At 47.1% G+C, this 14,244-nt stretch overlaps 2 long non-coding RNA genes across 2 annotated transcripts in view; one reads left to right on the forward strand and one right to left on the reverse strand.

The window, feature by feature from the left end:
* Positions 1–488: 488 nt before the first annotated feature.
* LOC116071328 lies at positions 489–12,549 on the reverse strand. The gene is made up of 2 exons (XR_004110821.1): positions 12,465–12,549; positions 489–783 (listed from the first exon to the last, which is right to left on the reverse strand). It is a non-coding gene; the product is annotated as an uncharacterized LOC116071328 (long non-coding RNA).
* A 79-nt stretch (positions 12,550–12,628) lies between these two features.
* Positions 12,629–14,244, forward strand: part of LOC116071329 — a 5,402-nt gene continuing 3,786 nt past the window's right edge. The window contains exon 1 of the long non-coding RNA XR_004110822.1: positions 12,629–12,742. This is a non-coding gene — a long non-coding RNA (uncharacterized LOC116071329). The remainder of the gene's footprint in view (positions 12,743–14,244) is intronic.

A 14,244-nucleotide genomic window follows, 5' to 3' on the forward strand; every position in this document is an offset into this window, starting at 1 on the left:
TTGGGGGTCTTACCTAACACCTTGCACACGCTAAGAAAGCAGTCTACCACTGGGCCACATTCTTTGCCCCTCATCCCATTTCTTCATGTGGCTGAGAGTTCTGACAGCTAGGTAGAAAGAGTTACCCCAGGCCCACCCTGGTCAGGACACGCAGACTCTTACCTCCTTCCTAAATAGTTCAAGCAAAAGGGTGTTGCTGCAGAGCTTTCTACAGGGGTAAGGGAAAAGGGATGAGGCTGAGACACCCAGGGACATGGCCCTCTTCTAGTACGGGGAGGACTAAGGGTAGATGCTGTTTTCTTCAGGTCCCTCCCAGGATTTACTGCTCTGTGAGGCTGGCTCTCTCTGTCCCATTCACTCCTCTACGCATCTCACTACAGCATGCATCTAGATCAAACCGCACACTTGACTCTCAGCCCCCATTAGTTAGTGCATGCAATAGTTCATTCAGCCCCAACACTGCAGTCAATAACATTTGGGACAGATCATCTCTGTTGTAATTGCTTTATTGGGCTAATTTAGAGGGACTAATCCCTGGCTTTCAACGGTCACACCGTTAGATCCATCTTTCCACATTCACGAAGCACCATGAACGGCCACGGGAAGAGGGAGAGCACTCTGGGTGCAGCTGAGTTTGCAGCAGAGGAAGGAAGGGTGGGCAGCATAGTCTATGGATGATGGGCCTGATGCTCTCTGGTGGGGCCTGCAGGCGGGTGCCATATGGCCAAGCTGCCACCATTGATCACAGCAGCTGTGTTGGAATCAAAAGGTGTCTCGGTGTACCTCGAAGTCAGGGAGGGGATTAGAAACACATTACAGATTCCTTTGTGAGGGTAGGGGAAGAAACAGTCAAAATGTGGCTTAATTAACCCTTTCTCCCCCACTCTCCCGCTGAGGTCAGAGCCCAGCTGTTTTCTTCCTGCCTTTATGGATCTGCCACCACTATGCCATTTAAGACACGGACTCAGTTTTCATGCCTCGCACAACATTTTTACTGACTGGAATGTAGGCTGCTGAGAAGACACCCTCAGCCCAGTATTTGTTTGATTAGCCAGGAAGGGCTGAATCGGTGATAAGGAATCGGTATGAACCGCACGGCAGTTCCTGGATTGAATTGTGGACAGTCTCTGTGTTTCTACCCACATGAGGCTCTTCCCTGCTGAGCATCTCTGGGCTCAGGGGAAATAGCCATTTTGGGCTCTTTGCAGCCCCCCAGGGCACGTCGGTCCAGCTGACATTTGGATAAATGAGCCACATTATCCAGGAAAAGGAGTGGGTCTCTGGTCATCCGGCTGGAAAGGAGGGATGTCATAAGAAGCCGTGTGCAGCATGAACAATGTGTGTGTGTGTGAGGAGGTGGGAGTTTCCTGCCAGAGAGCCGGCTCCAGGCCCACCTGCATCGCCTTGGCAACAGTGATGGGGTAGAATTTATAGGCTTGTTTCTATGTGAGTGCCTTGGGTCTTTTAAATACCTGCTGGCTTTTCTGCACACCCACTGCGTCTCTGAATCACTGTGCAGAGCTTTGGGCGTCTCTCCCTCCCACTCCAAGCCCTGGCAAGGCTCAGGGAATACAGAGAGGTTTGGAGAGGTTGGGGGGGGGGGCAGCCTTACAGCACTTTGCTTTGCTCCCCGGATTGACAATTTGAGAGTCTAGGTGTGACTCTGAAGGGTTACTTCTGAAGAGCCCAGCGAGGTGTACAGGAGTCAGGACATCAGTACTTTGACTCCCAGTTGTTTAATGGTGCCATCTTGGCTCAGATGGCTCCCTGCTCTATGTTCCTAGTCTCTCTAAAGAGGAGCACTGGGGTACCTGGCCCCAGAGGGGCCTTCTATTGCCAGCCTTTTGTGTGCCATTATCGGGCTTCTCCTTGGCTATGCATACCCAGTTTAAGAGCACAGCACCTGTCCCGCTTCACAGTGCCAGCACCTGCCAAGACAAGCCAAGCAAGCTGCATTGTTAGCGCCAGCCAACGGGAGTCCAGAGCCAGGACTCAAGCGGAATTAAATGCCAAAATCCCAAATAAGCTGAGCCAGGCACTCAACTCCCAAGTTCCATTAAAAGAAAGAAGCAAAAAGAAAACCAAACTTAGAAACCAAGAACCAAATGTGTGCACTTTAAAAATAAAACAAACCAGTTTTTGAACTAGTTAGAACCAGAATTGGTTCCCTGCATTTTTTTTTTTTTTTTTTTTTTGAAAGCGAACTCCGAACACCAAAATATCCCCTGGACCGAATCAAACAGATATTCCCAACAGTGTTAGTCTCCAGTTAGAAACAGACAAGCAAGCAGGCAAGTGGAGAGATCAAAAAAAAGCTCCTGACATTTAGAATGAGATTCTGTTTAGGACTGAATCAGAAAAGAGAATTTTTAGTTCCGTTTAGTCAAGTAAATCTTCCACAACCAATAGGGAACATGCTGCTGATGTCCGCTGTTCAGAGGATCATGGATCGGCCACAGCTCACTGCTCAGTCGCTGGGCCACAGCCTCCAGTTGATTCCACAGCTCCTCCACCCCTTCTCTAGATCTTATCTGAATGGAATACCGTACAGGAGCAGATTTCCTTATCTCCTGTTTGGATACGCGTCCGATGCACTCACATCCCAGCCCCCCCCTCGCCCCGCCCCCCCCCCCTGGGTCCTCTGCTGCCCTTTATTCTTGTCCTGTTTCCTTGTGGGTACCTTGTCTCTTCCTAAAGAGCCTGCCTTTTGTTTTCATGCCCGCTGTTCTTCTTAAATGTCGATTCTCAATGGGAGAAAAATGGAGTGTTTTTTTGTTTTTTTTTTTTTTCTGAGCCTGGCTTATTTTATTTAACATGATCATTTTTTGTTTCACTCATTTTCCTACAAATAACATGGTTCTGTTTTTCTTTGTGGTTGAATACACTCCAGTGTGTGTATAGTGTTTTTATTTCTCAGTCTGTTGATGGGAGACGAGGCTGGTTGCATAACGTAGCTGTCATGAACAGTACCACCATGGACGTGGACGATGAGCTGTCTCTACTGTACTCTGACGTGGATTCTGTTGAGTCTGTACCCAGGAGCATCACATTGCCTCCTCTTTCTGGTTTAGATGACCATGTGATGACATCACTGATGTGTAAGGACCAGGACTTTTTGAAGGACTTATTTTATCTGAAGTTCATAGATGACCTTTGTCCCAGGTAGCTGCTCGGTGGGATATGTCAGGCAATAGAGAAGGATGGCCCAAGGCTTATGGGTTTGTACCTTTGTGGTCTAGGAGAGATCATCTATGAGAAGCATCTTATGAATTAGCTGTCACCACTTCCTCCTCCCCCTTTCCCGCCCCCCCCCCCTTCTGTGATGACTGAGGGACCAAACAGTCATGCCTTAGAAAGGAAAGTCACAGCCGCTCACAGCCGCTCACAGCCGCTCACAGCCGCTCACACACAGCCCAGTGGTTAGGCTGCCTTTGGAATGCCTGAGTGTCAGGCAAACTTGGTGTTCAGGCTTCCTCTGAGCATTTGTCCTATTTGTAACGTCCTCAGATGATGGTCTGTCCCCAGGATGGGACACTTGATCTTCCATAACTGGAAGAGATGTCACATGAGAGTGGAGATCTATTTCGGTCCTGTCACAGTGTCTGGCTTAGGTTAGAGGCTGGCATGTGATCTAAGGTGGGTCTAAGTACCAAGCTTGGTCTCCCAAAGCTTTTCTGTCAGAAGCAGCTCTGGTCCAAGCACTTTCTTCCAGGACTTTCTCCAACTGGCTCTCCCCTCAGCATCTTGTTCTAAACAGCCGCTTTGTGTCTTCCTATGTCGCCATCCTGTATCAGAGGGCAGGGTCTGACCCTGCTGGGCCTGAGGACCTGTTATAGAATGCTGTAGACGGAGGATGGGGCGCGTGTCATTTTAGGGTGTTTGCATCTCTATGGTCCACCCATGGATGATCTTTGAACTCGGTATTTCTTCTCTTAAAGTTACATGCAGAATTTACAAAGTCACATTGGAAGCAAGAAGATGACTCAGTGTGAAAGAGGGCTTGCTCTACAAACACAAGGACCTAGTTTGAATCCCCAGCACTCGCATAGAAAGCTGGCCATGGGGATATGAGTCTGTAACCTGAGCATTGAGGGGGCGGAAACAGGTGGATCATGAGCTTGCTGACCGGCCAGCCCCAGGCAAGCTTCCAGTTTAGTGAGAGATCCTGCATCAAAATAATACAGTACAATGTGTTTAAAACACCAGCATCCTTTGGCCTCTGGTTGCACAGTTATATACTCATGTGTGTGCAACACACACACACACACACAGAGGCAAACAAGCCATGTTCTGAGACTTGCTAGGAAAAGTATCACTTCCCACTCCCCTTAAGGGCCCTGTTTCTACTGTAGTGATAAAACACCATAGCCAAAAACAACTTGGGAAGGAAAGGGTTTATTTCATCTTATATTTCCTGGTAACAGTCCACCACTGACAGAAGACAGGGCCGGAACCTGGAGGCAGGAACTAAAGCAGAGGCCATGGTAGAACACTGGTGACTAGCTTTTCCTCATAATTCCCTCAGCCTGATTCCTGTGGACCCAGAACCACCAGACCAAGGGTTGTACCACCCATAGTGAGCTGGACCCTCCCGCACTCTATCATCCTTAGGCCATTCTGGTGGGACATCTTCTCCACTGAGGTGGGCGCTGTGCGTGTTTATGTTGTTAGTGATTTATCATGACTTCTTAGCCTATAAGGCGGAGGCGAACTTTCCTTTTCTTTGCTCCTACGACATACATATACACACATCATACAACCCCCTTCCCACACTTCTTTTGACCTTCTACCCTTGTAGTTTGGTTATATTGTAATTTTGATTTATACACTGGCCATTGTTTACACCAAATGGATACGGCAGGTGCTTTATACAAGTGGGTCATACTGTAAACTTTGATTTACATCAAAGTTCTCCCTATGCAGGGGTTATGTACCCATAGATTCAGCCACCTACCGATACAAAGTATTCAGGAAAAAGTTACACGTGTATTTGAACATGTGTAGACTATGTGGTTCCCCATCTTGGTTCTCTGAGCAATGCAGCACACCAACTCTTTACGTCACTTGTACCCATAATCTAGAAATGAGTTTTGAAGACTTGAGTAGGCCTGTATGCATATGCTATACCATTTTTACAGGGAATTTGAATATCTGCCATTCCAAGGGCTATGCTGGGATCAGTCCCCTGATGTCACAAAGGTGTGGCAGTACTATTTTTTTTTAGATTTATTTATTTATTATTATATATAAGTACACTGTAGCTGTCTTCAGACACTTCAGAAGAGGGTGTCCAATCTCATTATGGATGGTTGTGAGCCACCATGTGGTTGCTGGGATTTGAACTCAGGACCTTTGGAAGAGCAGTTGGTGCTCTTAACTGCTGAGCCATCTCTCCAGCCCCCAGTACTATTCTTCTGAGCCATTTTTCATGTAGTAAATAATTACCTGTGTGTATGTCTATGTAACATTTGACATCTTAACACTAAGTCAACCTCAGACTTTTAAACAAATGAATAGTTCATTAATTTAACCTTTAAAAAAAGGTAAATATCCTCTCATGAAGGAGTTAGGCAACTCCTATATTAAATAAAATTATATTTATAATTATATAAAAATTATATTGTAAGCTAGGGAAAAATTATATTACTGCCCCACCTAAGGTTTCATGAGGCCAAACCAGTTTATAAGCTTCATAAATCTGGCTGGGAGTTGGTCTAAATTCATATATTATTCTGTTTGATGTTGAAATTATTATGATTTTTCTCCAGGAGCCTCTAACAGCTCCTAAAACTTTTCAGGGTAAGCCTTATCTGCGAAAATACTTGTGGAAAAATAAATCTCATACAAATACAAAAGCAGATGTCCCCGACACACTCCTCTCCTGCGCCCGAGTCATCTTTTCATTCACAGTCAGAGCTAACCTGAAAATTCAACTCTCTTATACACCGCAGTTGGAGGACCTGCTGCCATTGTTGAGGGCTGTCGGGCTCTGGTTCTGAGGGAGAAATAGCTTGTGCCTCTATCTTAACCCCTGTATTCTACTGCAGTATACAAGAGCACTTTCAGAACAGGAGCATTTGGTGCCTTTCTCACAATCCTTTCCAATCAAGGCTTAGAATTATAGGGAGCAGCATCCTGTAGAAATTTAACAGAATCCTAAGGACAGGAACCCAAGTCATAGGCAAGAAAAAAAATACAGGAAATCTAAACTTGTGAGGTCCCTGTTTTTGCTACCGGGGGCGGGGGTCTTTCTTCTCACTTCCAAACCACCCATGTCTATAGGGAGCCAGAGATACTCTTCCTCCTTTTATTCTTTGAAAATTTAAAAAAAGAAGATATATTGTAGATGAGTATTTTGCCTGCTGTTGTATCTGTGCACTATGTGCATGCAGTACCCACAGAGTCCAGAAGGGGGCGATGTATCTGCCCGGAACTGAAGTTAAAGATGGTTGTGAGCAGCCACATGGGTGCTGGGATTTGAACTGTGTTCTCTGCCAGAGTAGCCAGTGCTCTTAACTGTTGAGCCGTCATCTCTCCAGCTCCAGGAATGTCCTTCCTGTTTTCAATTAGCCAGGTCATCTCTTTCCCTACTAAGACAAGCAACTCAGATTTCAAAACTGGCTTCTGACTATGCCTCCTTTCGCTCTGCCCCTGAGGACGTTCCTCTCTCCCCTCTCAGAGGCTGGGGTGTGTGCATGTGTGTGTGTATGTGTGCCCCTGATGAGACTCCTAGCCTTCTGCTAGAGCCCAGAACAGAACATGCCAAGTAAATCATATAAAGATCTGGATGAGAACAGAACATCCAAGCACTTGTAAAATAACAGCTTTCTGCCTCCTCCGCAGTACTTCCCAGGGCAACTGGGCATAGGAAGGATTTGATGAACCTGTCTTCTCCTTGAGCAACGCCAAGGTTATCTGGGAAAGAGAAGGTTCACAAGCTCACTGACAAAGAGCCTCTTAATATCCTTTGTCCTTGCAGAATCGCGTCTACTGTTCATTTGCTAGCATGAATGGCTGTGGTTACAAGCGTGAAAGGCAGGGAGGTGGTGTTTCCCCGAGTCTGGTCCCCGCGGCCCCTCTCCCTGAGCCTGTCGGCCTCTGTGCAGTGGGAGAGGTTCTGGCTCTGCACGTGCTGAGGGCTTTTATCTCCAGAAGCCACTTGAGGCTGTTCAGGAGGCTTGATTAGAGAAAGGTGAACGGTTGCCAAGGCAACCTCCCTTTGATTCATTCATAGAATGGGAATTGAAATATTTAAGAGTGAGCCGAAAATAATGGCCACACGAGAACAACCCACACATATCCTGCTCAGGAAATGTGGGCAGTTGAGACAAAGAACACAAAGATTTGAATGTGTACAATTAGGCATACCTGGTGTCTGCACGTACCCCCAAGCCCCCACACTCCATTTCACAGATATGCACACGCATCAGTTTGGTGTAGGGAATATTTTAGTGTGTCAACGTACTCTTTAGTGCCACAAGTCACAGCTTTGCTATGACAGTTGGCATGAAAAGAAAAAAAATAAGTTTCCTCTCTGTGAATATGTCAACTGGCTCTCTACCAGATCTTTAAATTTTAAGATTTATTTATTTTTATTTGATGCATATGTGTAAATGCCTGCATGTGTATATGTGTAGCGCACGTGTGCAGGTGCCTGTGGAGCCCAGACACTGTCAGATCTCCTGGAACTGCAATGAATGGTCATTGCGAGCTGCCTGGTGGGAATAGTGGGAACCCAGACCCAGGTCCTCTGCAGAAGGGGCAACTGCTCCCGCCCACTGAGCTGTCTCCCCAACCCTATTTTGCTAGACTTTCATTGTCTCTCTTTGGTACAGTCCCACCTGTGTTCTGTAACCTACATCTTGCTTATTTATGCATTTAGCCATTCACTCAATAAACATTGATCTCCTGTGTGCCAGGCTAATGCACTCATATAGCTGTGTTTGACTTTTGTTTGTTGTTGGGCGCAATTCTGGTATTGCGTGCTTCCTGCATAGGCAGGATAAATGGGTTTCTTGGGGGAGGACCCCTCCCAAGCAACCTTTACCCAGGCAGATCAATAGAGCACAGACTTCTCTCTCTCTCTCTCTCTCTCATGAACTGCCTCTCACACCACCTTTGCAGCAGGGCTTCTTTCTCAAGTGGAGTCTTTGCCTGCTAGGCACCGACCCTTGAAAGAGCCCTCCTAGTATACCACTGGCTCCCACCATTAACCCAGCTCATCCACCCTTGAAGTCCCGATCCACACAGTGTTCTTAGACACAGGAGCTTAGCTCTAAGCCACTCCGCTTGATTTTTAAAGTCTATAGAACCATACCTAAGGTCCCAGTGAAAACCCCTGGTGTTATTCTTTCATCTCAGCTGCCGCTGCCGGGAGCCTTATTCCCTCCGAATGTGAAAACTGACCCTGGGTATACCTCCTGACTCACACTCACACAAACCACTCTGCTTATCATGACGGATTTTCCCCCTTTGCTGGCCCAGAGCCGTTGTCACATTGCTACCCATCCCTCAAGACCCCTGAGCGAACCTCACACTAATTACTTTTCAGTATTCATCATCCCTTTCTCCATAGCCATAGTATTTCATCTGGAAATGCGGCTTCCGGGACAAAGATCACACATCCCCGTTGTTCGTTCCTTGCTCCTTTGTATGGCTGGGTTGTGAGTGGAGCGTGCGTTTTTTCTGAGCTACGTGGAGGTGTAGTTATACACAGATGGCAGGCCACAGAGAGGGAAGGAGTCTTGCTTGCAGGAGCATGGGGCTAGAAGTTTATAGGTAGGGATTAGAGAAATCACTGGCTGGCTTCCTAAGCTTTGGGAACGTGTGTTTCTGTTGTGGCAGATGTGTAGATAAGATGAATCTACACATCTGCCAGAAGCCATCCTGGGGATTTTCTCCTTTAAATTCTCATCATGGCCATGAAAGCCTTGGTGTACTGATTGTTTCCCCCTGAGCTATGGCCATATTCATTTTCTCCCACCAGCAGGGTTATGTTTAGGAGGACAAGGACCTTATGCTATGCCTTAGGGCAGTGGTTCTCAACCTGTGGGTCGAGACCCCTTGAGAGTTCAAACAACCCTTTCACAGGAGTTGCATATCAGATGTTTACATTACAATTCATAGCAGTAGAGAAGCTACAGTTGTGAGGTAGCAACAAAAATAGTTTTACGGTTGGTCAGAGTGTCACTACAACATGAAGAACTGTATTAAAGGATCACAGCATTAAGAAGGTTGGGAACTACTGCCTCGGGGTATAATTTTTACATCCGATAATATATTTTCGCACAGAAAAATAAAGCCCAGTTCATGTTGATGAGCATGCCTGAGAGCACCTTTGAGACTTTCTAGGACTCTGTTTTTCAAATGCTTGTAGGGAATGTAAATTGTATCTCTAATGAGACAAGTTGTGTGTGAATGTTTTTAATCAACTGCAGAGTGATGTATATTGCTAACACAGTATTGTTCCACTTCAACATCCATGCCCACACTTTTGTATACTGTCATATACAAATGACCAATGATATCCTAAGGTTGCTGTCTAACCATCCCCACTCGTCAGTGACCAAATGACCCAGTGGTGAGTTACTAAGTATTCAAATGAACGGAACACTTTCTGATAGGAATACTTTTTACATATGTGAGTGTGGCAGGGTGAAGAGGTTCTGGCCTGTGCTTGATCTTTGGTTGGTGGTTCCAGTCCTGGGAGTCCCCAAGGATCCAGGTTAGTTGACTCTGTTAGTCTCCTTGTGGAGTCCCTGTCTTCTTTGAGTCCCTCAGTCCTTCCCCTGACTCTCTGACAAGACTCCCTGAGCTCCATCTAAAGTTTGGCTGTGGGTCTCTGCATCTGTTTCAGTCAGCTGCTGGGTGGAGCCTCTCAGAGGACAGTTATGCTAGGCTCCTGTCTGCAAGCATAACAGGGTACCATCAATAGTGCCAGCGACTGATTCTTGCTCATGGGATGGGACTCAATCTGGGCCAGTCACTGGTTGGCCATTCCCTCCGTCTCTGCTCTGTCTTTGTCCCTGCATACCTTGGAGGCAGGGAAAATTTTAGGTTAAAGGTTTTGTGGGTGGATTGCTGTCCTTATCCCTCTTCTGAGAGTTTTGCCTGGTTACAGGAAGTGGCTACTTCAGGCTCCATATTCCCCACTCCTAGGAGTTTCAGCTAGAGCCACCCCCATAGACACCCTGCCATCCCCCCAGCCCTGCTCTTCCTACCCCTGACATCTCAGGTCTCTGGCACATACTAGGAATGGCCCTCACTTGCTGTTGATTTCCATTCTCTCTCTCTCCTGCTCTCCTTATACCTAATCTTCTACCCATCCCCCACCACCCTGCTCTCTTCTCCCACCCAGATCCCTCCCTCCCTCCACCTCCAATAGCTCTTTCTCCTTCTGAGAAAGCCCTCCCCCTCCCCGCCAACATATGTATCAGATATGCAGCTTGGTCTTCATGTGGGTCCCCCCAACAACTGGAGCAGGGTTGTCCCTGCATTTGTGGCCTGCTGGGGGATCCTGTTCCTCTAAGTGGGTCACCTTGTCTGGCCTAAGTGAGAGAGGATGTTGCCTAGTCCTGCAGTGGCTGATGTGCTGGGGTGTGTGTGTGTGTGTGTGTGTGTGTGTGTGTGTGTGTGTGTGGTGTGGTGTGATGGGGAGAGTTTCCCCTTCTCAGAGGAGAAGGGGAGGGCAGAATGGGTAGGAACTTTGAGGAGGGGAATTGGAAGGAAGGGGGGTTGATACTAAGATACAAAGTAAGTAAATAGAGTTAAAAAAAAAAAAAGGGCATCCTTTTTAACCATTGGAGACCTTAGCAGCATAGAGAGCGATAACTTGGCACTTGTCTTGTGGTAAAGGGAACAAAATTAGAGATCCAGTACTGGCTCTTTGGAGAGTCACCGCATCATGTCAAAGTGTGTCCAGCATAGCCACATGGACCTTTGGAGCCTGGGCTCCGACCTTGTAGAGAACACACATCCTCGAGTGTCGAGCTACCTCGTATTAATGTCCTCAACCCTTTTCTCTCTCCACTGAGACAGGCAGGCACCCACCTTGGTTGACCCTAGCCAAGGTTGGGGTGAACGCTCTGATTTCTAGCCCTTCCTCAGCGGTTGTCTTTGGCAACCTGGGCTGCTAATGGCCTTTCTCAATAATTAGAAATTTAATTAACATCTCTGCTTTGATCAGAGTTCTCTTCCTTATTACCTTGTGCTCAGCCTGTTCCTGAGTCAAGAGCTATTTCTGGGCCGTCCCACTTCAGCTATTAAGTACTGTTTATGCTTAATTTAGTCCGGCACGGCTGTACAGACAGCCACCAACGGCTCCCCATTGACCACTGAATTAAGTGCAAACTCCTTAGCGTGGTGTCAAGGGCTTTCTCCAAGTTCCCACACTCGCGTCTGATCTCTCCTCAGCTCTTCTCAATCTCAGCTCAGAACGGCAGTTTCAGGGTAGTTTCTCCTCTTTCTGCCTCGTGATCTTGGTTTCTGTCTCCTTCTGCCTGAACATCTGGGCCTGCAGCATATCTCTACACCTCTTGAACTGCCCCTCCTCTATCCCCCCTACCCCCCCCCCCAGCAGGAAGCTTTTCTGAACAGCTCCTTTCCTATCTGATGCAGAACTTATTTCCAATCACCAGGGCTGTGTGTAGTGAGAATTCCTTTAGAGTTGCAAGGAAAGTGACATCTTTTTGTAGTCTTATTTTGTATGACAGTCATACAGCCACCCTATTCTCTCTCTCTCTCTCCCCCCCTCTCTCTTTCTCTCTCTCTCTCTCCCCGGGATTACAGACTTTGAAGATTTGTATTACTTTATTTGTGTGTCTTATGTCAACATGTGTGCCCACAGAGTCTGGAAGCAGCGTCAGATGTCCTGGACATGGAGATATAGGTCATTATGAGTTGTCCTAGGTATGTGCCAGGAACTGAACTTGAGTCCTTTGCAGTAGGTGCTCTTAACTGCTGAGCCATGCCTCCAGCCCATATATTAGAGACTTTAAAGATAGGAACTATCTCGCCTTTCTTTGGATCCTTTCGTTCTTAGACCTCTCAAAACCAACACCACCGCTGCTTACCACAGCCATCTCTGTGTTTCACCTTTGATCTAAGCACCATGCCAGATACTTTAAACCATGATTTTCATATTTATTAAGCCAGATAAGGAAGCAGATTTACATACAAGTTAAGAGACTTCTCCATATTTAATATCCAGGAGGCTCATGTTGGAATCTGCTGTGCACTTTGGCTGGATACACGTGGTAAACCCGGGTTGATGCCCTTATGCCTCACTGTGCCTTTGAGAATGCAGCCAAGGAGGCCAGTCAGAATTATGACAGATATGCCCACACCTCTGGCTGGGCACAAGAACTGACCCTCAGTGGCAACCCATAACCCATGAGGTTTCCCCAGGCTTCCATGTTGGTGACAGCTATCAGTGTCCTGTCACCTTGGAGTTGAGATGAACTTACCTAGTAAAATGTCTTATATGTCACTTGAGTTCTTCCCAATCATTGGTCCATTCCTCTGAGATAGGTTCTTCACCACATGATAAAGTTTCTAGAAATTTCCATTTGGAACCTTGAGGCCTCATTCTAGAGTTCCTTCACTTCTACTATGACTCCTTTACCTTCTACCCTGGAATTGTCTGATATGTCACCTCCTAGTCACAGCTCTCCTAAGCCAGCAGAAGGTCAGAGAAGTTTGGGGCTCAGCTCAGGGATACTTGTTGGCGAATGCCTCCACCAAGGTCAGTGTGTCACATGAGCGCTAGAGAAGGGATGTGTGAGAACAACAGGCTAGCTTGGGTCACCTAGCAGCCAGAAGAAGCACAGGGGCCATGTTGGGGTTATGATGTTGATGAAGGAGGGAAGGATATGTGCTATCTGTTTGGATGGTAGCTATATTTCTTTGGCCCCATCATCTTTTTGGTCTTAGTCTGTTTCTGCCACTGACTATGACAAGACGACATAGGCTAGCTAGTTTATAAACAGTAAAAATGTGTTTGCCTCATAGCTCTGCAGGCCGGAAAGCCTAGGAGCATAGTGTGCTTATCTGTTGAGGGACTTCATGCTGTATCCTAAGCAGGTGTGAGGGCAAGTGAGCACTCACAAGGCAGGGAGGAAGTGCAAGACCACACTTCCTCTCTCAGGAACCTGTTCTGGTTTCTTCATTCCCACAATAATGACATTAACTTGTTCCTGAAGGCAGAGATCCCGTGAGCTCATCACCCCTGAAAGTCTGTATCTCTCAAAACTATCTCACTGACAGTTAAGTTTCAACATGAGGGCTGGTGAGATTGTTCAAAGGGTATAAAGGACTTATCACCTAACCTGACAACCTGAGGTCAGTTCTCAGAACCCACATGGTGGGAGGAGAGAACCAACTCCCACAAGTTGTCTTCTGATTTCCATATATGAGCTGTGGTGCACACATGCACATGTGTGCTTGTGTGTGTATGTGTGTATATGTGCACACACACAGGCATACAGGCATACATGCACACATGTATGCATGCATGCACAAACCTGCAGCAGGGCTGGGTTTACACGTGTTTGCAACAGAATCTTTGACAACGTGGGTGCCATGATTCTTTAAGACATTTGTTGCCGGTCTCTCTGGGCTGGTGTCCTGAGCGGACCTTGGGCACAAGCTCTGTAGCCAGCCCCACAACACCCAGAGGAAGCTCCACTCCCAGGCGCTCTGACACTCTCAGGATCAGAGGTGAGGAGGGCCCAACATCTGTCCCAACACCGGAAGTAACTGGGACCAGCAGGACTAGGCACACAGGAACTATGCCAGCAGAGTGGCTTGGGTTCCTTCTTGTCTCTCTGGACTGATGTCCTGAGCAGACCTTGGGCCCAGGCTCCCCAGCCAGTCCCACAACACCTAGAAGAAGCTGCTGCACTCCCAGGTGCTCTAACAAGCCTAGGGTCACAGGATCACAGAATCACAGGATCACAGAGACAGCTTGACTCTGAGGAGTTCTGACATAATCAGGATCACAGGAAGGACTGACTCCAGTCCAATTTAGCAAGGGCAGGTAGCACTAGAGATAACCAGATGGCTTGGGGCAAGCATAAGAAATTAAACAACACAAACCAAGGTTACTTGGCATCATCAGAACCTAATTCTCCCACCATAGCAAGTCCTGGACACACCATCACAATGGAAAAGCAAGATGCAGATATAAAATCATTTCTCATGGTGATGATACAGGACTTTAAGAAAGACATAAATAGCACCCTCAAA

The sequence above is a fragment of the Mastomys coucha genome, unplaced genomic scaffold (assembly GCF_008632895.1).
Source record: "Mastomys coucha isolate ucsf_1 unplaced genomic scaffold, UCSF_Mcou_1 pScaffold22, whole genome shotgun sequence".
Classification (NCBI taxonomy): domain Eukaryota; kingdom Metazoa; phylum Chordata; class Mammalia; order Rodentia; family Muridae; genus Mastomys; species Mastomys coucha.